Here is a 23,224-nt window from a genome sequence, read left to right on the forward strand (position 1 = left end):
CGTGGGCTGTGGGGCTTTTGGCCCAAGCCGGAGATATTCTGGGGGTAGGAAGGGATTTTGGGGCTGCGAGATGGGAATTCCTGCCGCTGCTAAAGTTGGTAGCAGTGAGAAACTCCGGGAGAGGCGCCGCTCCTCTGCAGCGTTTTGGGAGGAGAGCAGAGGGAAAGTCTGGCGAGTTTGGGAACAAAGAAAAGCCAAACACCCTCTGGCAGCCCAGAGCTCAGCCGGATGCTATCAGAGCTGTCAGCTGCCTTAGGGCTCGTAGGTGCGTCGCGTGTTAATAAATGCAACAGCAGCAGTAATAAAATCCCTCTCTTAACGCTCGGGGAGGCACATGTGTGTGTGTGTGCTCATATCCATGCAGGCAGCGTGTGCTCCGATTTATGGGGGAGCACACGCAAGTAAACACATTTCCCTGCTGCCTGCCGGCCGAATCTATTGTGCTTTTGTTTCTCAAGTTTTAGCATTAGGGCTCTAAATGAAGCAGCGGTGGAGAGGAGCAGGCAGCATTGTGAGCGGAGGGGAGCCGAGTCCACCCAGCCCTCCCTTTGATTCTATCGCGGGTGCAGAACAATGGAGATGCAGTGTAGCACCAGGCCTGCTGCCTGCAGATAAGAGTTTAATAGAATTTCTGAATGCCAAAGGTTTAGGATGTAAAATATCCCTGTCTTCGTGCTGTGTCCAAAGGAGATAGAAAACAGCTTTTCAGGAGTACTCTCTGCTGAATATCTCCTTTATGTTAATGGTTTAGGAGCACACCAGGCTGGCAAGGCAAGGAAATGGGCATCCTAACAACCTCCAAAGCGGCCTCAACAGTTTAAAATTAGTATTTCTGCCACCCTCTCATCAATAAAATTCCTGAGATGGGGAAACCGAATCCTTCCTTCCTGCTGTGTGCCCTGCAATGGCCTGAGTGACACAGGGCTGCCGGCAGTATCCACCCAAGCTAATTTTGCCAGGTTTTGGGCAGTCTGAGAGGCTTTTCCCACTCCTGGCTGCACAGAACCCATTCAGGATGGGGGTGAGCAGGAGAGGAGCCCGGGGGCCCTGCAGCTCTGGAGCTGGAGTTTCCCACAGGAGAGTGCATCCTCAGCAGGATTCAGCTTTCCCTGCCAGGCTCTGCCTCAGCTCTCTGAGGACTCCTGGGGTTTCTGTCCATTTGTGAGCTCCCGCATCTTTTTGGAAATCTTCATTAAGATGACAGGGAAGTCTTAATTGTCTCGGCGATGCTGGGGATGGCACGGGGGTGCAGGAAAAGCGCTGGGCAGAAAAGCGTTGCTCCCCCTCTCCTCTCCCAGCCCGTGGGGCTGCAGCCTGGCTGTGTTTTCCCTCGCTATTTCCGAAAAGTTGCGATGCAAGTGCTAATGCTCCCGTCTGGCAGCGGCAGGGATGGGATGTGCTAATGCCCTTCCTGCCGCTCCGTGCCGGGGGCTCTCCCCAGAGCCTCCCTCCCTCCCTCCCTCCAGTTCGGGACCTTCTCCTCCCGGGGTGGCCGGACCGCCACGAAACAAGCATTTTCAAGGAAAGGCGATGCTAACTCCTGGGAAGTATGGCTCTTTCTGGGAGGAAAAGATGCATAATGCAAAATCGTGCATTTTTATCACTTAAAACAACCCCTAAACGTTTTAGTCACCGTTTTCTTTTAGGACTTTTCCCTATGTTGTTCTTCCCATTTCAGCATCTATAATGTAAAATGTAAACCACCTTCCCCGGGGTGAGAAGTTTTCCGCCAGGAACATATTGTGTCTTTCTTTTTTTTTTTTTTTCATTTTTGTTTTTCTTTTTTTTTTTTTTTTTTTTTTTTTTTTTTTTTTTTTTGCTTTTAAGAGAAGGCAAAAAAAAAAAATTAAAATATTTATACACCTTTTAACCACCGCCTTTTGAATATGTATATCAGCTAATATGCAATACTTCCAGGTTCATAGAGGCGATAAATTTCCCGGTCTGTTCTTTATGGTGATAGGTCATCTTCCTAACCACCAATAAATATTGTAAAGTACTTTCGCTGGAGCTGTGCTAACCCAGGGCATCTGTCACTCGCTGCTTGCTGCTATTAGGAATTATTGGGCCGTACCACGCGCCGGGATGCGCGGGGGGGACACGGAACGGCGCTCGTCGCGCTCGCCGTCCTTTTGTGCTGCTGCTGTCAGAGGAGCCCCGAGCCTCGTGCATATTAATTATGAATCAGCTCGGGTAAAATCATTCACCTTCTGCTGGGTCTCGGGGAGGGGGGAGCGCCAGGAGAGAGGGGCCGGCGGGGCCGGGAGAGCCCCAACTCTCGGTGCACTCAAGGCAGCCGCTCCATCTCTCTCGCTCGCTCTCTTTGATGCTATACTGTAAATTTATTTCACCTCAGAGAGTAAACAGATATATTGCAACCCCAAGGGTTCATGGGTAGTGTATTTACAAAGGGAAGGCGCAGCAAGCCCCCTCTGTGCCATTTCCATTAATGAGAGCGGTCATTAAGTAAATGAGACATTGCCTTTAGCAGGCTTAAGAGTTCACACACTAAGGAGTATCAGATATTTAATTGAAACCAACAACCCGTCTTACACGCGTGTTACTGGTGTAGGGAAGTGGGCTGCCCTCCAAGAACTCTCCCCCCACAACCTCCCCCATGCAAATTTCATGATTGGTTTCCGTGATGTCATTTTGTAAAGGGGCAGACAATAGCTGTGGGGAAAGGTAAGTCAATATTATGTTCTTTCGCTGACAAAGGCAGATAATGCTGGCTTTTTTTTCTTTTTTTTTTTTCTTTCTTTTTTTTTTCCCTCTTCTTTTTTTTTTTTTTTTTTTTTTTTTTTTTCCTCCCTCCCCTCCCCTCCCTTGGATTGAGACAGAGGGGAAAGGCTTTCGGAGCACACAGTTGATGTAAACAGACGCAGGCGTTTCGCCTTTACAGCACGAAGGCTGGGTTGTTGTTTTGAAAATTGCACTGGAGAACCGAGGGGATTTTTATGATGATCATCATGCTCCTAGGTCCATCTTTGCTCGCTCGCTCTCTCGCCGGCTGCGAGACGCTAGTGGACATGTTATGCTTCTGACTGGAAAGAGGTTGGATAAGATGAGAAAGGAGGAGATTTATTAAAAAAAAAAAAAAAAAGAGGCACAACGTCGCATTCAACCGGGAAACTTTCTGAATATTTCTGGAAGAGGATGCTTGCCGGGTTGGTGAACCGCGGGATCGGTGGATGTTTATCCGGAGGGAGGTGTTAGCAGAAGACGCTCCCGGGCGCCGGGAGGAGTTTGCGGCGGCGGCGGCGGCCCCGCGGCCGCGGAGCTCTCGGAGGTGCTGATCCGGGCGGGACCGGGGCCCCGCGCGTCCCTCGCCGCGCTCCCCTCGCCCCAGGCCCCTTCCTGCCACAACTCCATCCCGAGTCCGCGCTCCGCGCTCCTGGGCAGCTCCGCGGGCCCCTCGCCCGGGGACGCGGGTGCGGAGGGAGGGCTGGCGGCTGCTCCCTCCTGCCACCGCCACACTTTTCTTTTTCTCCTTTTCTTTTCTTTCCCTTCCCCCCCCCCCCCCCCTTCTTTCCGATTATTGCCTACTTTAGAGCTCTCTATTTATAGCAGCGAGGCGCAAGGGAAGTGTGCCATGTTTGTGGATTTCTCTCTATACGTTGACCAAGACAGAAATCTGCGTGTTCTTATTTTTAGCTTGCTAGGAAGAGGCTTTGCTTGGCTAATCTCTTTATCAATTTTAGCGAAGTTTGTTGTGGTGCTTGTTCCGTGGGTTATTTGCAGAGGGAGCGATGGGCAGGGGAGTGCTGTCCGAGGCTGTGCTTGCGCTGCCATCCACCCCGGCCACTCGGGCTGAGTTTGAGTTTGGGGTCCGGGTAGGACGGACCCTCCTGGGGGAGGCGGCCCCAAAGGGGGCTCGGCACCCTCGGAGGCACAAAGGGGCAGGTCGTGGGGATCAGAGCTGTCGGAGCAGGAGCCTTGGGGCACGCCAGGCTCCCCAGAGCTGGGCAGGGCAAAGGGGGCACGTTGCCCTCCTCGATCCGCTCTCCTCCCGCTATTGTTGAGCCCCCTGGCTTGGAGCAGCCGCTGAAAACAAGTGCGAAAAGCCCGGGCTAAACCCTCGCCATCGCCCTGCCGCTACTTTTAGTTATTCTTTTTTTTCTTTCTTCCCCTTTCCCTCTCTCTCGTTGGCTCATCTGCTGTTATTATCAGCCTTTTCCATATGGCCACTTTAATTAATGGCAGACAAAAGGGAGTTTGCGGGGAGGGGGGGGGGGGTGGGGGGAGAGGAATCTAGGAATTAGAGTTTATAGTTGGTTTGTCTCTCTCTGATGCTGTCATAGAAACCAGAAGCAAAGATGCCGCCTTTCCACTTCTTTGTATGATCCTGTTTATTGTTCCCGAGCGGCGCAGATTGGAGCAGGCGCGTGTTGCAAAGCACAAACCAGCGCCGGCTGCTACCGCCGGGAAACCCGGGCACAACTTGTCCCCTTCGGCTCTTTCAAACCTGCCTGCCCTCCCCCCTTCTGTCCCCTCCTTCACCTGCTTCGGGAAGAACAAGGAGAACTTGGTTTTCCTTTTTTTCCCCCTCTCTCTTTCTTTTTGTTTTTTCCCTTGTTTTCCTTTTTTATTTTCTTTTTGTGATTCTTGGTTTGTTTTTTTTTTTTTTTTTTCTTCAAATGATGTTATGGATTTCTGGAATTCCCGCCGCACAAAGAGTAGGAAAACTCTGGAAAGTTGGGATTTTCCCTTCCCAGAAAGCGGACGGGAGCTGTCCTGTGTCCTGCTGGAGTTGGGATCCGGAGCGGCGGGTCCGGCTCTGTCCCGGGTGCTGTCACGGAGCTGTCCCGGCTCCCCCGGGCCGGCTGGCCGCGCTCGGGGCTGGCCATGTCCCGGGGGTCCCGTCGGGGAGGGCTCTGGGCTGGCAGCGCCGCTTGTCCCCCGCTCGGTCCCTACGAGGAGCGGGCATCCCTTTGCCCGCAGGGTCACCGCTGTCCCGGGCAGCTCTCGGGGGTCGGGGGGCAGCGGGGGCACCTCGAGCTGTCAGAGACAGAAATTCCTCCCGCTGGGAGTGCCGGGACTTGGCCCGGCAGGAGGGATGGAACTTGAGGTCACTGCCAAGGGTGGCCTTGGTGACTTTGGGACCGGGGTGCTCCCTCCCCTTTTGGCAAATCCTGGGCTGGAAGCGGGCGAGAATCCCCTTCCCTGAAGATCCCCAAACTCCCTCCTTGTCCCTCCACCACCTCCACTCGCTGTCTGTCTGATCTCCTCGGTCCCTTTGCCCCAGGAACATCCTCGTCCCGAGGCAGGGAGACACCAAGCAGGGGACAGCAGCCGGGGGTCGGGGCGGTGCCCCCCCTGCATTTCCCATTCCATGTTTTGGAGTGGCTGGGAGAGAGGGGGGGCACAGGCACCTTCTGTCCTGTGGCTGCCCCGCGGGGCCGGACTGTCCCCAGCAGCCCGAAGTGACAAACGGGGGGCCGGGGTGCGCAGGGACAGCCGAACCCCCCCGTTCTGCGCCTCCCCCGCCCCGTCCGCAGAGCCCCGGGAGCCGGAGCAGTTCCCGGCAGTCAGAGGATGATGAGGAGGATGATGATGATGAGGGCAGGGCTGACTTCGCAAGACGTAGCTCGGCGTCAGAGCAGCTGCCATTTTAGCGGACGGTACTAAACCCCCCCTCCGCCCCCCCGGAAGGCTCGGCTTTGGGGTGCTGCCTCCAAACTTGGCTTCTGGATGGGACACGCTGCTCTTGGTGGGCTTTGGGGGCAGCAGCGCACCCGAAGCCAGCAGCACTATCAGGATAGGCTGAATGACACAGCTTTGGAGCTCAGGAAACAGAAACTCTTTCCCCTTCCTGAAATCCCACCGCAGTTTTGCATCAGGGCTTGAGGAGGTTAGACTCCTGAACCCCCAAAATCAATTTTGTAAAGCAAATTGGTCTCTCCCTCCGTGCCCAGCCAGAAGCAGAGCCCTCATTTGCAGCCTCGGGGGGCTGATTTTGCCAGGGATGCTCCTGTCCCCAAATCAAGGGCTGGGGGCACCGGGACCCCAGAGAGCAGAGCGTGGCAGGGAAGGGGAGGATTTACAGTAAAGGCTGGAGGCAGGGCTGGGCTGGGCTTCCCAGAAGACACGAAATGAGGCGTGTGAAGGGGAGGGAGAGGCGGGGAAGCATCGCCTCACCACGGGGAAGTCAGATGTGGAACTTTAGTGGCAAAGTGGGGCACAGGACCCGTTCTTTCCTCTGCTTTGTGAGTTTGTAAATGGAGGAGCTTATTTTTCCAGCTGTAAACTGAGTTGTTAGAGCCCTTCGCTTAATGACAAAGTGCATTTCCTCACTTTATAGCTGTTCCACTTTCTCATAGAGGGGAGCTGAGCATGGAGGATCCACACTTCAGGCTTCCAGAGCTGTGTTACTGTGCCACTGTGTGTTACTCCTCTTTCCCCAACAAATCCCTTTTGGGTTATTTATTGTGCAGATGCTGTTTGCTCCCTGGCTGTGTGGACAAGGAGAGAGGGTGAGGTGTCCCAGATTTATTTGACTTTACTGTCCTGCAGCAGCCATGAAAGGATTATCAGCCTGGGGTTAACTGCCACACAGTTCCCAGGTATTTCTGGAGTTCTGGCAAGGTGGAAATTGCTGTCAAGTAAACTTTTTTCCACCTTTTTTTTTCTGCCTTCTCCTTCTCTTGCCTGTGTTTTATTTGTTTCAGCAAAGAATAATTCCACCCATGCTCCCATGCTGAACATGGGTGTGTGGTGGAGAGGCCACTGGTGTCTCTGACACCCTCAAGGTGGGATTGTGTGAAACTTCTCATGTTAAAATATTTTTTTTTTATCACTTCTGGGGTTGTTTAGCTTTGCAAAGTAGAAGTTTGATTCATAGCCCAGGCCTTAGAGAGGAGAATCATGGTGTGAATAGAGAAGTGGAGAGAAAAGTTTCTGGAGTGGAGAAAGGCCCCAAAGACTTTGTTCTGAGAATGAAATGAAATTAAGTCACAGTTTCTTCTCTGGAATCTGGGTAATGGCAGAGAGCAGGGCTGGGACATCCCTTCTGCTCCCTTCAGAGCTGGGAGGGAAATCTGTCCCCTCCCACTCCCCACCAATATTTTCACCAAGGAGAAAAGGGCTTTGTGGGTTTATATTTGGAGTTTCCCCTCTTGGCAGGTTAACCTGTCAAGGGGGATTTCTGGAAGTGCAGTGTTTGCCCTTGCAGAGCTCAGGAGCTGCTTCTCTGGGAGCAGCTGGGAGGTGCCTTTGCCCTTTGGGATGGGGCTGACACGCAGAAGGTGAAGAGCAGTTTCTCCTGCCCATGCAGGTGCCCTGGGAGCAGCAGCACAGGAGGGCATCCCTTGGCTTCCCTGAGCTGCTTTCCCACAGCATCTTGCCTGGAAGGGAGGTTATTTCTGATTTGGGAATAGCTGAAGTTGGGCACTGAGGTGAGGAGGTCTCAGGGGCATAAACATGTATCGAACAATTGTGTTTAAAGTCTGTAAACATTAAAAATCACCAGAGTGGAGCAGATCCTCAAAAACTTTAAGCACTGTGGATTTTCTAATGACTGTTTCATAGAAGGCACAAGTTGGAGTTTTAAGGAAAAATGGCAAATACACATCCCAAAATGAATGGTTTTCTATTGTTGAGGTTATTCATTCCTGCAATGCTCCCGTGACCCTTGCTGTGGGTTTGTGGGACTGGGTAGGGGGACAGAGAAGATTTCTGGGCTGGAGAGGCCCAGACAAACACGCTGACCACTTTCTGTGAAATGTTGGTCTCTTGAAGCAGGAGTTTCCCCTTTGAGAAGCTACATTTTGAACAGCTCTGGCTGCTTTTTAAAACCATGCACCCCTCCATGCCACAGCAGCCTTTGGGGGGGCAATGCCTGTAGGAAACTGGTCCAGCAGTGCCCTGAATTCACCCAGTGGGAGCTGTGGCTGGTTTTGGGCAGACCCAAGAGGGAAAAGGCAGATGTGGCATTTTAGGGACAGGATACGGGTTTGGGCTCCCTCCCACTGCCCTGCTCCTCTGCTGCTCCCATCAGAGCATCCTGGGTGCCCGTTGCCACACACACATTGATGTGTGGCTGATGCCAGGTGTGTTTTGTAGCAGCAATGAAATGAATTAGCTGGGAAAGTTTGCCCAGGGAAGGTTGGTCTGGACGTCAGGAAAGGGAAATAAGGAATTCCCAGGCACAGTTTGGTTGAGGAAAAAGTGGCTGGGATCGCCTTGTTCTGCAGTTGGGCTGTTCCCAGCAAATGTCAGTTTTAGAGCAGAATACTGAAGTGCTGTGCTCTGCAATCCTCTGATTTTCAGTTTGGTTTGGTTTAGGAAAAAAAAGGAAAAAAAAAATTTCCACCTAAATTAAAATACTTTTGATCTTTGTCTTTCATTGAACTTTTTGCTTCAGAGAGAATAGATTAATAAACACTTTCAAATGGAAAAACATAGTTTGGAAAGGTTCCCCTTTCATCTTTAACACAGAGCTTTAATGCTAACCGGAGTTTGAGTAGGCTGTTCCCCCATTCCTTCTCCCTCGCTTTTTTTTTTTAATCTTAACAACAATAACTTTGCTTTTATTGTGATCATGCTGGCCTTTACTGGTCACTTTTTATTCTTTCCTTTTTTATTTTGAAGTCAGCACGTTAAAAAGAAAAAAAAAATCGCAATGTTATTTTAATCAGACCAAATGAAAGAGCAAATCAGAGCGAGAATTTTAATCTGCCCCAAGCAAAACTGCCTTGTACATCTGTCATGTTGGGATTAGTGGAACTCTTTAAAGAAGCTGCAGACTTTTTAAACAAAGTATTAAACATTTGTGACCTGATTTCCATTCTTACAATATTCTCATTAATAAGAGTGCAGGCTGAAAAGACATCTGTTAGGTCCTATTTGTTTTAAGAATATTAAAGGCTAATAAGAATATTGGAGAGTGGGGATGTGTGTGGGGGGGAGTTTAAGTGTAATATTTAGAGCCAAATCTCAGATCTGCAGTTTTCCAAAGTGATTTTGAGTCTAACTTGGTGCAGGGCAGAGGGAAACACAAATCTTGGACTTTGGATGCTCTATGTTGTTGTTTGTGATTGATTTAGGCTGATGGTGCTTGTGTGAGCCTTCCCTTTGGGCTGGGAGATTTGCCATCCCTGTTTAGGGAGTGGAGAAGGGGAAACTCTGCCTTTCCAAGATAAAATTTAGGCTGAAATGGTGCAGAAGCAGAGATGCAGTCTTAAATTGTACACAAAGAAAACTGGCATGTGTGTGTGTGTCACCTGCACTCACCCAGTGCTGCTTTGGACTAGACAGGAAGCAGAGTGGAGAGGGAGTGAAAATGTCCTTCATGGGCTTGCTGCTTGTTTTTTGCTGAATGGGAAGGCAGTTAAAGTAAATGGCCTGGCTTGGACCCCTGAGGAAAAAATAAAGCCAGGCATGTGTTGGGTAAAGCACTCACTGAAAGAAGCCTTCAGCATTAACGTGCATGTATGGTTTAAGAGAAGGTTGCTGTCGACTGCAATCTTTGCATCTTGTTTATGCTTGCTGGGTAAAATATTAACTAAAGCATCTGAACATAAAGTTCTGGTGTGAAAGAATATCAGCAGGGGAGAGCCATATGGTGCCAGGCTGCTAACAAAATACCAAACGCTGGAGATTCCTTTTTGCAGAAGCCTGAAAACTCTCGTTCCCATCCATAATACATGAGTTCACGCCTTTGATTACTCCAAACATTAGTCCAAGTGGTGCAGGAGTCTCTTTGGAGCTCACACAACTTAGGGCACGCTGTGCTCTTCCCCCCTCTTCCTTTACATAAAAGAAATCGATGTTGAGCTGTTAAGATACAAATATCCAATATGCTGTAAGACAATATGTTTCTGAAAGTGCTGCGTAAGCTGCCTTCCCTCTAATTAAATATAAACTGCAGCAGAGACTCGCCTTTCTTCGTTCCTCTGCTTGAAATTGTTTGGCAAGCGTGTAGCTCTCCCTAGGACAGCATCTGCAAGCGAGGCTGGTGCCAGTTTTGGGGAAGCCTCTTGCTCCTTGTGGGTGCAATCAGAACCTCTCTGATCAATGCTGGGGGCTGTGATTTCTCTCTGAGCAGCAGCTGCCAGGCTCGTTTATCTGAGCCCTCTCTGCAAGCCCAGGGTTGGGTGTGTTCAGCAGCAAAGGGCTCAAACCCAGCATTAGGAGGATTCCCTTGGTGAATATTATTGTAAGGTACAAGAGAGCTCAGGGGAGCTTTCATGCACACAGTACTTAAAATGCTAGTTATTGCTGGCAAAATCTATAGGTGACAGTCTGAGGACTTTTGAAAATCTCTCTTCTTTTAAACAATCCCTTGAAACAAACAATTTGATATTGAACAACTTGTGCTTGTCACTGGGCTTCCTGGGAGTGTCTGGTTGAGATTTGTGGTGAGCACCTGAACACCTACAGAGTGCAGAGAAAGCTCCCCAGCAGCTGCCTTTGGTTAACCCACATTTCAGAGCTGGAGCCTTTCCCTGCTCCTGGTGTTTCTGCAGTCTGGGGGTTGGAAGGCAGTGGCTCTCTGGTAGCCATGGGTCTGGAGCCAAAGCTTGCATTACAGTCACCTATTTCAGCTCTTGGACATCCAAACCCTCTGGAAGCGCATCAGGTTTAGCACCTAAATGCAGAAATAGGCTTTCCTTTTAGCATTGGCTCTTCCCATTGTGGCTGTGTGGGCAATGAAGGGTGATGGAATGGGAATTAAATCAGTGCCAAAGTGCTGCTGGCTGAATGTTTGGCAAAAGCTTTATGGCAGGGAAGGGTTAAATCTGCAATACTGTGTCCCAAAGAAAGGCTGCTCTGGTGAGCTGCTGGGATAAGTGAAGGTGTCAGGTGGGCTTTGAGAGAAGTTGTCTGATTTCAGCCTAAAACTGAATTCTAGTGGGGCTTGAAGCCTAAATTGAGCCTTCCTGAGGGACATGTGTCTGGTCCTTGCTCCCAAATGCCTGTGTGAGAATGAGAGGAAAATAAATGAATTCACTTCTCCGGCAAAGGAAAAAAATATTCTTTGTTTGTAGGAAATCAAAATCTTCGGGTGGGTGAGATTCTGGGTGAAGTTAGGTTGGGTGAAGGTAGCCCAACTTGAGTGGCTCTGCAGAGAGGAAAGGATTCACCCCTCTAAAAGCTGATGTGGCCACAAGCATGTCTGGAGTCCCAGCTTCTCCTGCTTTTGCATACATTTCTCTCCCATAATTCTGAAGCTTTGCATCTAGCAAGCTTCTGGCAAGTGGAGTTAAAGGTTTGTTTGTTGCCCTCAATATTTTGATGTAATTAGTCAGTGAGCAACTCACTGCTTTTGCCCAGAGAAACGCGCTCTCCAAGAACACAAGTGACAGGAGAGGATTAATAGCCTTCTGGAGAGAGCTGCTCCATTTTTTATTTAATAAAAAAGGAAAAAAAATAGTGCCTGGGAGCAATGTTGTTGCTTTAGAAAAAATGACATTTGAAATGGTTAACTCTGCCTGTGGTGTCTCAGCAGAGCACAGTTGTCAGCTCCTGTCCCACATTCCCTGGAAACTTTCATCTCCCTCTCATCATGGAGCAGCTTTCCTGGTCCCAGGCAGGCAGGCTGGCTGCTCCTGCTGCACTCACCCACCCTGCAAGGACACCCTGCCAGAAAGGGGGGACTGGGACAAAATCATTTGGAGAGGAGAGAAACTTCCAACTTGTGGGATGTGAGCTGGAGCTTGGCTGTGGAGCCTGGGGGTGACTGCCCTGCTGGGGGCTGTGGGTTACCCTTCTCCTGGCTCAGTTTTGGGGCAAAACTGGTGCAGCACAGAGAGCTCAGCCTGTGAAAGAGGCTGAAAGTGGGAGTGAAAGCTGCTCCAGCCTCACCGTCCTCCTTGCTGTCCCTGTGTTTCATTCCCAAGCAAGTGAAGGCTGCAGGAAGGACAGAAAGGTATCACTCGCCTCTGTTTAATTTCAATTACACAGAGCCTGCAGGAGAGCACAGAGCAGTGCCAGCAGGGCTATAAACTCCACATATCTGATGATTCTCCTTTTTTTTCAGGCAAATGGTGCACAGCAGCCGCCCCATTCAGCAGCAATAATCCTGGGGGGCTGTGACACTCATGCTGCAGTGGTGACTGCTGTTTAATGAGCTGACCCTTCAGAAGGCATTAATTGCCTCATTTCGTGGTGGGCAGCGTGGCACCCTGTGCCTGCCCCTGGTCTGGGGGTTCTGCTGAGGGAATGGTTTGGTTTGAGTGTGCCAAGGCCAGGAGGGGGTTGCTGGTGGGGGCTGAGAGCCAGCAGGCACTGAGCAGAGCTGCCTTGTACCCCTGGGGAGTTGTTGCTGCACGATGATCTCACCTCCTTTTATGCCTTATTGCTTCTGTCTCCCTGACTCCATATGACACACGCTTACGTGTCAACTTTTCACTTCTTATATGGCAGCAGAGAGAAAAGGCTTAATATCGTAAAGACAAGCTGGCAGCTGGGAAGTCGCCCATTTAGTCATCTACCTTTGCGTCAGAGGCACTGCCAGCCCCTTCCCTGGCTCTGCCAGGCAGCTTCTCCCTCCTCTGCCCGGCCTGGTGTCACATGCGCTACAAATCCCTGTCAGGAAAACACCTCCCTGAGCAAACACAGTCCCATGCTGGGGAACAGGCAGTTTGTGTTCCACAAACACATCTGTGTGCCCAGCTTGGGCTAAATTTGGGCAGAAACAATGTGGGGGTTTTGTTTAAGCTTTTGGGGTTTTGCAGTTTGTTTTTGTCCAGAAACTACAGGGCTGAGGGTAAAGTGTCACAGCAGATCCAAAATAACTTGGGCTGTGACAATCAGCACTGGGGCATCCCAGGAGGTTTGGAGCTCAGAAGGAAGCCAAAAATCATTGACAGATAAATCTGTGGATGGCTGAAGTGGCAGAGGAAAGACCAGTTCATATTTTCCCTTTCTTCTACTCTTTCCCTACACACTGGGGAAATCTGTATTTGTAATTGCTGCTCAGAAGCAGGTGCTGAGCCTGTGCTGCCTCATCCCAGGGAGGTTGTCTGTAGCTGGCTTTTTACATTTGGCTTCCTCTTAGTGCTCAGCCTTGTGCAAGCTCCATGCTTGGGCTCTCTCTTCTCCCATCCCTTGGTTTCCAAAGTGATAATGGAGTGGTTTGGCTGCGGCGTGTCAGACACTGGAGCTGGATCAACACCTCCAGCTCAGTCTGTTTGACGTCCATCCATGCTGGGAGTCCTTCCCTGTGCAGGCTTACAGCAGCTGTGGGAAGGGAACTTTGGTTTCAGCAGTTTCTGATGCCTTCTTTCACCCCCCCAACCTGTGGGGTGGGCTTGTGTTGCCAGTTTGGGGACAGCCCTGTCCCCTGCCCACAGGTGAGGAGATGCACAGGGGCTGGTGCTGTGACTGCTGTCGTGGTGGAGGTGGAAGCTGCTTTCCACCAGAGGTGTCCCAACAGCTGGGAGAAAAAGAGCTGAATTAGGGGGGTCTTGGAGCTGACATCCCTGACTCATTTGTTCCTCTGAATCCTTGTGGCTCCTTCCTCACCATCCCCTGCTCCAACCACCCTTCTCCCTGTTCATCTTCAGGCCCACAGCCCTAGTGCTGCCCTGGAGCCCCTCTGTACAGCACAAAGAGCACACAGAGCCCTGAAGGTCATCCCAGACCTCCTCAGGTTGGACATCCTTGCCCAACACCTGCACTGCCAGTGACACACTCCTTGTTCCCATTCTCACCCTGGCTTACACAAGTTGTTTTCTCACTCCCGAGGGCTCCTCATCAGCAGCACCATGGGAAGGGTTTTGCAAGACCCTTGTCACCTCACCCTGAGCCATCAGGTGGTTTCCTTCAGCAGAAACTGCCTTGGGGCTGCTTCCTTCCCACCGGTCCAAGACGTACTTGTCCAAAAGCATCTCCAAGAATTTATCCCCACTGAATTCTCCTGCTGGTGTTTCGACACGTTGGCTCCACAGAGGCTTTCAATTTGGTATGAAAAGTAATTATTGCCAGGGTGCAGTTTAGCTGTTGTGTTTTACAGTGCTGGTAAGGTTAAAAGAAATAATAATAATAATACAAGAAAGACTCAGCCAGAGTAACTGCCTGCAACATGCTATTTGCATTTTTAAGGAAATACTTCTTTGAGACAGCTTGGGTGAAAGGTCGGCATTTGCATATAAATGGAAAAGAAAGTGTGTGATGCTGGAAGTTACATCTATATTATTTTCTCAGCAGTGAGCTGCTGTTCTGGAGATTAAGGGACGCCGTTTGCATTTGGCTTTTGTTGAATAGAGAAGGTACCAGGAAAGGCAAATTAGAACAAAATAATGAGGGAAATGTGCAAGAAGAAAGAAGCAACATCCTGTTTCTGAGAGATGCTCTCCTGCATGCCCGACACCTCACACGCCTCCTTGCACACGCGCTGGGCACGCGTGGATGAGTGTGGCTGAGAGGGGCTCCCTTAGCTTGTACAAAAGGAGGGATGCTGGGGAGGGGGCCCTGCTGTGAATAAGCCTGGCAGAAGGGAGAATGATGGTGCTCATCATTTGGAAGGGATATGCTGGGGTTTGCATGTTGGTTTTTTTTTTTTTCAATATTGTTATTTTCTATTTTCATCAGGCTCGGGTATGTCTGGGAAGGAATTACCAGCCATCTCAATGAGTTTCCTTCAATTACTCTAGGAACATTCAGTTTGTGGCTGGCAGGGCAAAGGCAGGAGGCAGAGAAATCCACAGCTCAGGTCTTGCTCTTGCCTTGAAGGGATCCACATTGGCTGAGGGATTTTCCAGGCCCTGCTGCTGCCATGGGCCTTGGAAACACCAAAAGGATTCTCTGGTGGAGAACCCCATTGCTTTGTTTCCCCTCTTGTTGGTGGCCTCCCTTGGCACACTCTGAGCAGCTTTGTGCTCTGACAGCTCCCCCACGGAGCTGGGGGAAAATGGGATGTTGAACAATGTTCACTCTTTAATCTTTTTGATCAATACTTAAGAACACGGTGCAGACAGCAGCGGAGCTGTGGGCACGCGGCTTTTGTTCCTCTCTGAAGAGTACACAAGTGGTTCAAGGATGGAAAGTGAAAAACACCTCCTTTTATACCTTCTGCTGTGTCCTGCTGCTGTGTGCTGTGCTGCTGCCACTTGCTAGGAAAAGAAAAAAGGCTCTAATAAAAAACTCTTATTAACTGGCCGTGAACACTGGAGCATGAATATTGCTCCTAATGAGGAGACACCGCAGCCTCATTTGCTTCCCTTGCATTGTAGGTGCACAGGGCTTCAGCTCCTGCAGCCCTGGGTGACACAGAGGAACAGGAGGGAATGCCGGTCCTTCCCTAGAGCACAACTTGCTGTGCAGAGGTTGAAAAAGGACCCCAGATGAAGGGTGGCACAGCCATCAGCAGGGTCTGGGGACAGCAGGCCCCATGGCAGGGTGATGTCTGTACCCTGCTCCCGGTGGATTTTGAGCTTGTTAATGAGCCCCAGCACTGAGGGTTTTGCTCCTCTCCAAGGAGCAGTTTTCCATGCTTCTTCCCATTGCAACATGTTTTTGTGTTTGGGAAATCTGAATCATTTTGTGATTGAACTAGTTTCTCACTGTCCTGTCCTGAAGCTGTAGGGAAGGGGTGATTCCCTGATTCCCTGTTCCCATCAAGGACCTGACAAAGAGTTCAAGAGCATGCAAAGGTGCCAGGTATGACAGGACAAAGCATGAGCTTGCGGGGCTGAGGTGAGGACAGGGCTGACACAGCTGCCAGCATCAGAAGCAGGATGAGCCCAGAGGTGAGGTGGCAGGGGCTGGGAAGGAGGATGTGAGTCACTTGTGCTTCAGTGAGCCAGGCAGGGAATGCTCCCTGGGCTGCAGGAATGGCTGGAAGGAGAGTGGCAGGTTCTTGTGACTGGAAATGGGGAAGCAGCAGCAGCAGGGTGCTGGTGGTGACCTGTCCTCTTTCCCTTGGCACAGTCTGGTGCTCCCCTCCTGTGCCCTGTGCCCCAGGACCCGCAGAGCTGAGCAGGCTGTTCTTGGCTGTCAGCACTGAACGCCTCGGAGCTGTGCTGGTGCTGAGCCAGTGGCTCAGTGTGTCAGCAAGGCACAAGCTGCAGGGGGCTGCTTGGCAGGGAAAGCACTAGAAAGGCTTGTTCCTACTGAAATCAAACCCTTCCTTATAATAAATAAAAGGTCAGAGTGTGCATCACAGATTTCATGACGTCACAGCATGTGGTTTGGTGGCAGGGTAGGCTAAGCCAGCACTGTGTGTTTGCTGGGGCGGTGGAGTCACAAATGCAGTTCACTGGTGCAGTGAGTTGTTGGGTCTCTGGACAGTCGTGTAGTGCTGCAAGGCACCCTCTGGCTCTGTGCTGCCCTGAGAGGAGCCACAGCTGGGAATGATGCAGGGCTGAGGGACAGAGAGTTCATGAGCAAACTCTGAGCTCTGCAAACACAGTGACAGGGTTGGGTCACCACAGCTCCAGCCCCAGCTTTAAGAAGGAAACTGCACATGACCCCTTAATTTTTCTTTTTATAGAGATTACAAACACATTGGGACTTCTTGCAGGGGAGAATGTCAAAGCTCAACATCCCCATCCCTGGAAGTGTCCAAGGTTAGGTTGGATGGGGCTTGGAGCAACCTGGGAAAGTGGAAGGTGTCCCTGCCCATGGCACAGGGTTGGAATGAGATGAACTTTGTCCTTTCCAACCCAAAGCATTTGATGATCTCCCTGGTGATTGCCCAGCTCCTCTCTAAACGTGATAAGGAAAACTATCTCCAGTTTAGCAAATGAACAAAGTAATCCACAATCCAGCCAGCCATGCTAGATCTCCCATCCATACATCCCATCTTAACTAATTATTAAATCATATTTGCTGATAAGTATGAGATGTAATATCTATTACACAGCTGTTAAACCTCAATTAATATGTTTTAATGATCAGTCGTTTACTGTGCAATATACAATTAACATCCGGTATTAGATCTTAAATTAAATGCGTGTTTGGGAAGCTCAATTTGCAACACTGAACACAGCCCTGCTGCAGTAAACAGAGATAATTGCCTGGAATAGGCAGCATTCCTGTGCCCTGAGAGGGGGCTAAACCAATCTTCCTGGCATTGGAGATGAATGGAGGAGAATTGCTGGAGGAGCTGGGTTCTACTTGTTCAGTATATTTTGATTCCTACAGAGGTTTTAATTCCTTTCCTTTGGAAAAAAGCACCCTGATGCAGAGCTGCTGTTCCTGCAAGTGGGAAGGTTGAGGTGCGTGGGGTGCTGGTTCAGAGGGGTTTATACTTGGTAAATGCTGGGCAGGAGCGTGGGGCAATTAATTGTGCTGAGTCCTGGGGCTGTGTGAGGGTGTTCAGTGCTGCAGTTTGGAGCCGAGACTGAGGCCTTAAATCAAAGGTAAGGCTCATGTTACCTGCCAGCAGGAAAGCTCTAATTGCACCAAGGGTTTGGGGCCGTGCAGGGCAGTAAATTCACTTATTGGTGTTCTCCAGAGCTGTGTGTGTGGGCGACAAACTGCAAAATCACAGGAACACAGAATGGCCTGGGTTGGGACCTTAAAGATCACCTTGTTCCGGTTCTCCCCAGTCAGGGACACCTTCCATGACTGCAGATTGTTCCAAGCCCTGTCCAACCAATGTCCAGACATCCAGGGGCAGCCACAGCTCCTCTGGGCAGCCTGTGCCAGGGCCTCCCCACCCTCTGAATAAAGAATTTCCTAACAGTGAACCTAAATCTCTGGTTTAGTTTTAAGCTGTTGCTCCTTATCCCATCACTATTTACCCATGTAAAAAGTTGCTCTCCCTGTTTTGTGTAAAATGCAGGGGTGTCAGGCAGCCAGCACTGCAGAGGAATGCAGCAGCCCAGGAGTGCCTTCTCCAGATTAGAGAAGATGCAAAATTTGGTTTTGGGATTTTTTAAAAAATTCACATAAAATTTGGGGCCACGAAATTCTCCCTCTGATCCCTTACATTGCTGCAGTGTCTGCTCTGAGGAGAGGGTCCACATTGTCTGGTGGGATGCTGAAGGATCAGCCTGCTCTCAGCATGCTGCTGCCTCCTTAACTCAGGATTCACCTTTCCCGTGAAAAAATGTGCCTGAACAAAAATGAAGAAAAATTTTCCTCCCTTCTTTTTTCTTTTCTTACTCTTGGAGGAACAAATGAAGATTGATATGTTTTTCCTCTAGTCTTTCAGTTTGAATATGCAGTGATGCATCTTACAAGGAAAGGAAGCCTTCACCCCCGTGTTTTCTGTACAGAACCTTCCCCTCACCCATCACTCTGTTATAGCAGGTGTAACCTCTGCAGAGATTTGGGGATGGGGTGGAGATGCAGCTGGGGCTCTCCTGGCACTGTGAGCTCATGTGTGAGAGCTGATGGCCACCAGGCACCCCCTCCTCATTTTCTATTCATCCTCACCCCAAAGCTTCCTATGAGGTTTGTTATGTTTATTTTTGGGGGAATTTTCTGTGATTCCTTAGAGGGTTAATTTTTTTTTTCCTGCCAAATTAATGCTTTCTTCTCTCTTTGGAAATGTGAAGTAAAACACACATGATTACACTCCAAATTGCTGTGGTCTCCCTCCCAAGGTTCCACATCATCTTGTTTGGGGTTGGATGTGGTGACTCAAGCATTTCAAGGAACTTGTTCTTTTGTACCAGGATTCCACACAACTTGCAATGCTTTGTTTCACAGCTGTAGATATCCCAGAGGGGAACAGATAGATTCAAGGTTTGGGAAGAAACTCATTTGGCAGAGCATGGTGGTGGCTTGTCATGAATGTTGATGGAGAAAAGCAGCCTAAGACTCCAGGGTGTGCTCCAGTCCTGCCTGGGTGGATGGCACTGAGGAGGGAGGTGGTGGGGGAAAGCTGCTGGTTTCCTCTGGGATTGATCCACCAGACCAGCTGAGCATCTCAGCAATTTTCCAAGAGGGTGTGGATGCACGTGCTGCGGGCTCTGAGCTATCACTGTCCAACCTCAGTGCCAGGAGGGGACCCCAGAATGTGCCATTCCCTCTGGGATCTGCTTCCCACGGGCTGAAAAACATATTTAAAACATTGTCCCACGGCTGCTCATGGGTGGCCCAGGCAGGGGTTAACAGACATGTCCTTCACACAACCAGAGAGCTTCGTTTCTGCTGAAGCCAGGATCCAGAGCGAGGTGGGAAGGGCAGAGCCAGCAGTGCAAGCTGATCCTCCCTGGAGACCAGATGCATTTAAGCAGCATGGAATGGGGGAAATCTGATTCCAGTGTTGACAGAGCTGCCTTGGCCATTCCAACGGGGCTGGGCAGAGGGGCTGGAGCAGGATGGAAGCTCTGGGCTACTGTGGCCAGCACACCCTCAGCCAGGCCGAGGCTCCTTGTCCCAGTACTCAGTCCTTTCTTACCTCTTGCCTAAAGGGATGAAGGCATGGGACATCGGGATGGGGCCTTTGGCAAGCATAAGGGGCCACTTTGAGCCAGATTAGCCACAGCAGCTTCCAGGATTCACCCAAGAACACAGGCCCAGAGAGGATGAATCTGCACGGGCTGCTAATTTTTCCTCCTTGTGGTCGAGTCTCATGACATCTCATCCTTTCAAAATTCTTCTAAGCTATCTTTCAGGTTATCCAGGATCCATTGCTTGTACAGTTTAACCCTCCCTTTGCTCCTGCCCCTACTGCATCCCATAGAGGATGCTGCTGTTTTAAAAGGTGCAGATGGATGAAGGATGCTGAGGGAAATCCTTTAGATAAGCAGGCAGGCAGTGCTGACCTATGAATGTGCTATTGAAACATCTTTATTTCTTCTTATTTGATATTTCCCCCCTCAGTTCTCCTTTCTTCTGTCCATTTCTAGCTTATTTCCCTCTTTTTCTTTAGTTTTCGTCATCTGCTTGGCCATCTGTGCCTCCCCACTCCCTTTCCTCAGAGCTTCTCCAAAGCAGAATAATGTTTCAGCAACTCTTGGATTTTTTCTGCAAGCCTTGAGCCTTTTCTGAAGGTCCAGGCCAGAGAAAAGTGCTTCAAACATGGTTTGGAGTCTCTAACACAAATGATTCTCCTGTGACACCCAGAGAAGTGCCCCCAGCTGCCATCTTGGCTTCAGAACAGCTGTTTTAGGACAAATACATAAAGGGGACTGACAGCCACCTATCTTAAGAACAATTTTTGATGTACATCACCCTAAGATTGAATTATCTCAGTGTTTCAATGTTAATTTCCAACTGTTAACAGTGTGTTTTTCAACTGAGGACCGAGCTGAGCAGACCTGCAGTGTTTGGGGTAGGCTGAGGGTGGAAATTCTTTATGGTTTGGGCTCTTAGCATTGGCACAGCACCCTGGGGTCCTGCTCAGGGCTTGGAGACCCTCCGGATCTGTATGGCCATTAAAGAAATCAAGCACGGAATAAACACTGCATTTCTGCCTCTGGTGGGTGCTGCTGAGGGGGGCTGGACTGGCTCTGGGTCCTGACCCTGTTTTCCTCTTTCCCTGCCCAGAAAATGAGTTTCGGGGGGAGCTGCTGAGCCAGAGGTGGACCCGTGGAGAGAAGATCAGCAGCTGCGAGGGAGCCGCCGGCCTGCACGGCACACGCATCAAGGTGGGCACACAACCAAGGACAATTTTAGGACAGTGACCCCTCTACCCCATGAGCTGGACAAGGGCCACATGTGCTGCAGCTCCTTCTGGACCAGCTGCTCCTGGGGGAACGGAGCCTTTCCGGTGCCCACAAAGTGATGGGCAGCTCTTGGAAATCTCTGCCTCCTCGCTCCAGCCAAGCCTCCTGTGCAGTGAATCCGGGCAGGGAGGGCTTCCAGCTGTCAAAGTTTGGCTTGGAGTCCAGATATTGAAATCCTTGCCTTCCTCTCCGGTGCCATCCTTCAAGGGTGGCTCAGATCTGGGTACTTAGGTCACTCCCAGCCCTGTTAAAAGAGGCTCTTTCTCCAAGGCGCCGGCTGGTCGGAAGGAGCCCCTCGAACACCAGGTGAAGCTGTGGTGCCTTTGGAGGGGACAAGCGAGTCATTCATCCCCCACCGGGACCCTGGACAGCTCCCGGGGCTCAACACAGCCACTCATTTACTGCTGCAGCTGTGGCTGATGAAAGAGGTACAGCCAAGGCTGTCAAACCTCCCGGCAGATTCACTGCCAGCAGATTAGGAAGCTTTAATTAAGCAGAGAACTGGGCTGTTCACTGCAAAAATGGTGCTTCCTGTCCTATTTTGGCCTCTCAGTAGTCAGGCACCCTCTCCAGTGAGTGGATGGACCCACCTGGGTGATGAGGAAGCTTCCTTAGGTGACTGATGTTACCAACTCTTCCTGTATCCCTAGATAAAATAAACCCTGGGAAAATTCCAGACCAGCAAAAATCCACACTTAAAAACATCCTTCTTCCCTAACAAGCTGTCAGCTGCACGCAGGTGTCGCCAGGAAAGCTCACACCTTCTTAGAAAGCAGAGTAAGCAGTTGTTGCTATATTTAAAATGAGCTCAATTAAGGCTTTTCTATTGAACCTGCCAAATAAGCACTTAGGTTAGATTTAATAAGATTGTCGTATGTTAATAAAGTAATGATTACAAAAGGTAACATTCCCAGTACCTGGCGCTCATCTGGTGCTCTGTCTCTAACAAGCACATCACGAATATTTAACCATTTCTTGCAATCCTCAGCTCTGCTTATCTGTGTTTTATCTGAGTGCCTGGCTCAGGGGTGAGAGGAGGAAATGGGGAGGGGGAGTCTGAAGGGAGCCTGGATATTGTGCAGCCCTCTTACCTCATGGGGGGAGAGGTCCTGATCACTCTCTAACCTTTGGATCTGCATTATGTGCACATGCTTGCACTTCTCTGTGTGCTCATAAATATATATTGTATTTAAATGCAGTTTTTCATGCCAGTCACAGCTCGTAATCCACAGGATGCACAGCAGTGAAGGACAATGGGATGTGGGGCACGTTTACTTATTTATTTTTGCCTCTAAAGAAGTCCAGGCATGGGATAAAATTTCCCATGACAGGTTTGAAATGAGATCTCTGCAGTGCTGGGGAGAGCTGATCTCTGCATGGAGCCAGCTGAGCCCAGGCACTGCTGCCAGGGCTCATCCTGGACCATGGTGTCTGGTGGCAAAAAGGAACTTTTTCCTCCCAAATCTCTATTTTCCTGTGCCATTGGGACCCAGCTGGGAGGCAGCTGAGTAGCAGGCGGGTTGTTGGTGAGGGCTGTCAGGACAGGTAGGGTGGATGGTGGTGGGGCCACCAGAGCCCATCCCTACTGTCCCCTTTGCCGAGATCTCATCAATCCCCCCCACACTGTGCCACCCAAGGATAATCTCATGGAAAAGGCAGCTGGCTTATCACAGAGCTGGAAAACAATGAGATTGAGGAACTACAATTATTTCCCCCTCCCTCTTCCCTACCCCTCCTCTTCTGGCACGAGAGCCATCGGCACGTACGGAGCCACTCGGGTCTCGCCGGCACTGGGATTGCGCGCCGCAGCGCTTCCCAGGAGTGGAGAGGAAGGTGTGTGTCAACTCCAACCACGGCCCCTGCAATCAGCCGGCCTAATGCTGGGCTGTCAGAGCCGTGGAGGCAGCGGTGCAGCTGCGCCTGTGTCAGATGTGATGCTCAGGAGCAGCTTTTCTGCTCCGCTTCCCCCGAGTGAGGAGGATGCTGCTGCCATCGTGGCAGCGCTCGGGAAGCGCTTCACTCGCAGCACTGGGTGATTCTGGGGGGGGGGCTGGACCCTTTCTGCAAATGCAAAGTGACAGCACGGCTTCAGGAGGATGTTTGTGACACAGCTGGAGTGTCAGATTCGAGGTGGGTACAAGCTGTGGGTTCGCATCTCGACATGCCAAGGCAAAATCCTCCCCCCTCCCCGGCTCGGAGCCGGGAACACCGTGCAGGGTGTCCTTTCCTGGAAGCAGTCAGAGCAAAAGGCAGACGGGAGCTTATTCAGCTGAGAACAGGACTCACAATAGGTGGAACGTCAGGAGGATTTAAATCAAGCAGCTAGGAAGAGCCTAAAGGAAGGAGAGGGAAAAAAAAAATCCCTCTAATCTCAGTGTGGTTATAAAATAGCAGCTGAGAGCTACTACTGAGCCTTTTTTAAAAAGTAGAGGCACACTGTTGATCAAGAGTATTTCTTCTTCCTTCACCCCTTATTTATTTATTTTAAAAATTCACAGCTAGAGAAGGTCCAGCAGGACAAAGTCCTCCTCATTTTCTGCAATGAACAAAAATGCCATGGCACTTTATGGTGAGGAAAGATGAGAAATTTAGAGACCCAGATCCAGGTCTCTCCACCTGTGTTCAGCCTTCAACAGCCAAGGAGGAATTCCTCATAA

General features: G+C 50.3%; 1 protein-coding gene across 2 annotated transcripts in view; it reads left to right on the forward strand.

Moving 5' to 3' along the window:
- Positions 1-2,629: 2,629 nt before the first annotated feature.
- Positions 2,630-23,224, forward strand: part of MYT1 (myelin transcription factor 1) — a 60,190-nt gene continuing 39,595 nt past the window's right edge. Inside the window, exons 1-2 of one of the 2 annotated variants that reach the window (XM_063172469.1) lie at positions 2,630-2,685; positions 20,389-20,489. The gene's annotated coding sequence lies outside the window, so the exon portion shown is untranslated. Of the gene's footprint in view, positions 2,686-3,217; positions 3,290-20,388; positions 20,490-23,224 lie in introns of those variants that run through there. The other variant, XM_063172470.1, reaches the window with a different exon arrangement.

This window comes from Melospiza melodia, chromosome 19 (genome assembly GCF_035770615.1).
Source record: "Melospiza melodia melodia isolate bMelMel2 chromosome 19, bMelMel2.pri, whole genome shotgun sequence".
NCBI classification, from domain to species: domain Eukaryota; kingdom Metazoa; phylum Chordata; class Aves; order Passeriformes; family Passerellidae; genus Melospiza; species Melospiza melodia.